The sequence below is a fragment of the Oncorhynchus tshawytscha genome, linkage group LG19, assembly GCF_018296145.1.
Source record: "Oncorhynchus tshawytscha isolate Ot180627B linkage group LG19, Otsh_v2.0, whole genome shotgun sequence".
Taxonomy (NCBI): domain Eukaryota; kingdom Metazoa; phylum Chordata; class Actinopteri; order Salmoniformes; family Salmonidae; genus Oncorhynchus; species Oncorhynchus tshawytscha.
In genome coordinates this window covers 20,307,017-20,310,450 of record NC_056447.1, presented here as the reverse complement: position 1 = coordinate 20,310,450, position 3,434 = coordinate 20,307,017, and positions in this window count along the sequence as shown.

Here is a 3,434-nt window from a genome sequence, read left to right as displayed (position 1 = left end):
GTCTGTGCAGTTTTTTATATAGCGGTACACCAGTGGACTCTCCTCCCACCAGGACTAATGGCTAAACCATTAACAGGACATAGCTCTGGTGGGCAGAGACACACAGTTACTTCTAGGGGTCACAGATCTAGGTTCATTTGATTTATTTAACCAGGATTGTCCTCTTAGTAACAATTGCCACTGCTTGACAGGAGGTCTTAAAAAATGGCGGAGAAAGAGAATTGAAGGCAAATTTTGAGACGGTACACTATTCATGGAATAGCAACTCCATTTAATAACGGTCGAACAAAATATTACACATTGTAAATAAACCACTTAATCCAATTCCTCTTACGTAGAAATGCAGTCTTTTCGATGTTGAAAGCACGTTGTTGTGGGTATTAGATTTCTTTAGACATGCTTGGTGGTAGTTTCATTGCACAATCAAGCTACATTACCTCACCAGGTAAAGTCTTTACCACAGCTTCAGTAGAACTACATTTGATTGGTATACATAATAAAACTGTTAAAGAATAACTTGTTATTCGTTACATGCACAAGTATTATCTTGTGTTGTTAGTGATAGAATTAACTCACGTGGAAGGCCTCCGACAAATGTCATAACAGCTCTTGTTCGTCAAGTTATCACATAATCATTACAGAACATCATATGCAGTGAGCTGATTAGATGAAGAGCAGAAAGGCTTAGCCAAGTCTCAGACCTAGAGGACACTAGCTACTACTAGTGATGTGTAGGTGTTTAATTTGTTCAACTTGTTCAACTGTGCAATCAAGGCTCATAAGCACTATACAGGCCTTTGTTTTCTCATAAAATAGAAGTATTAGAATAAATGAATCACCATGTAATCAAACCAGCTCAAGGACAATCTGTACAACACATCTTTATGATGCATTCTATGACACCTGATTTCACAATAGTTTGAGATATTAAAGCCAGGTTATTCCAGTTGAGTCCATAAAACCTCACCTTGGGTATCGTTTAATATCTACCTTGGGTGTTACACATCTCAGCATTAATTTGATAAAGGGAATTTCAAAATGCAAAGAGATCAAATTTTCCAAGAAACTACATTTAGACAGGAATCCCAATTCTGACCAATCAGATAAGCTCTGAAAAAGATGTGATCTGATGCGCAGACCAGCTGGCTGCTGTGTTTACGGACATATTCAATCCATCCTTATCCCAGTCTGCTGTCCCCACATGCTTCAAGAGGGCCACCATTGTTCCTGTTCCCAAGAAAGCTAAGGTAACTGAGCTAAACGACTACCACCCCGTAGTACTCACTTCCGTCATCAAGAAGTGCTTTGAGAGACTAGTCAAGGACCATATCACCTCTACTCTACCTGACACCCTAGACCCACTCCAATTTGCTTACCGCCCCAATAGGTCCACAGACGACGCAATTGCAACCACTCTGCACACTGCTCTAACCCATCTGGACAAGAGGAATACCTATGTGAGAATGCTGTTCATCGACTACAGCTCAGCATTTAACACCATAGTACCCTCCAAACTCGTCATCAAGCTCGAGACCCTGGGTCTCGACCCCGCCCTGTGCAACTGGGTACTGGACTTCCTGACGGGCCACCCCCAGGTGGTGAGAGTAGGTAACAACATCTCCACCCCGCTGATCCTCAACACTGGGGCTCCACAAGGGTGCGTTCTGAGCCCTCTCCTGTACTCCCTGTTCACCCATGACTGTGTGGCCATGCACGCCTCCAACTCAATCATCAAGTTTGCGGACGACACTACAGTGGTAGGCTTGATTACCAACAACGACGAGACGGCCTACAGGGAGGAGGTGAGGGCCCTCGGTGTGTGGTGTCAGGAAAATAACCTCACACTCAACGTGAACAAAACAAAGGAGATGATCGTGGACTTCAGGAAACAGCAGAGGGAGCACCCCCTTATCCACATCAACGGGACAGTAGTGGAGAGGGTAGTAAGTTTTAAGTTCCTCTGCGTACACATCACGGACAAACTGAAATAGTCCACCCACACAGACAGCGTTGTGAAGATGGCGCAGCAGCGCCTCTTCAACCTCAGGAGGCTGAAGAAATTTGGCTTGTCACCAAAAGCACTCACAAACTTTTACAGATGCACAATCGAGAGCATCCTGTCGGGCTGTATCACCGCCTGGTACGGCAACTGCTCCGCCCACAACCGTAAGGCTCTCCAGAGGGTAGTGAGGTCTGCACAACGCATCACCGGAGGCAAACTACCTGCCCTCCAGGACACCTACACCACCCGATGTCACAGGAAGGCCATAAAGATCATTAAGGACAACAACCACCCGAGCCACTGTTCACTGTTCACCCCGCTATCATCCAGAAGGCACTGGTATCGACCAGTGCCATGTGAGCTTCTGTGTACCTCTGAAGGTACGTTGTGTACCCGTCACAGTTTAATATGAACCCCTTTTAACGCCACCCAACACAGGATTTAATGTTCGAGCACACAACCAACACAGAAGACCAGGACAGGTAAGTATGCTCAAGGTAAGTTTTATTTTAAATTCGTGGGCATAACATGGATCAGACCCCGTTACCCCACCTCCCACAGCAGACTGTACGATTTACCTGACTTTTTCGACACAGAGCTTCCCCTCAGGTTGGTTACCCTCCCCCTTAATCCCTCAGGTAAATATAAGGCATGTGAAAGTGACCCTGCAACACACAGAATTATTCTGATACAGCACTGCAACAATATGGTAAAAAGCACTACAAATCTCACTCACACTGAATTATTCTGATATGGCACAGCAACAATAGTTATTCGAAGGGAAGGCACTGCAAACAATAATGTGAAAGGCACTACAATTTCACTCTAGTGCTGCACACAATATGGGACCAACCCTTGGCCGTGCTCTACTCCGCCAACCCCTCTAAAGGACCCTCTACTGCTAATGGACAAAACAGGCAGGGAGAAAGCCAGCAACATATAAAGAGGCTGGGGATAGGTTATTGATGGCTTTTTTTATATACCCCAATTTCATAGTATCCAATTGGTAGTAGTTACAGTCTTGTCTCATCGCTGCAACTCCCTTTCGGACTCAGGAGAGGCGAAGGTCGAGAGCCATGAGTCCTCAGAAACACAACCCAACCAAGCCGCACTGCTTCTTGACACAAGGCACATCCAACCCGGAAGTCAGCCGCACCAATGTGGAAACACCGTACACCTGGTCAGCGTGCACTGCGCCCTGCCCGCCACAGGAGTCGCTAGTGCGCGACGAGACAAGGATATCCCTGACGGCCAAACCCTCCCTAACCCGGACGACGCTGGGCCAATGGGCCGCGGCCGGCTGCGACAGAGCCTGGGCTCAAACCCAGAGTCTCTGGTGGCGCAGCAGCCTTGGACCACTGTGCCACCTGGGAGGCCCCTGGTTATTGATTTCTAGGGCCCAGCGAGAACCATATCCCCACAAAAATAAAAT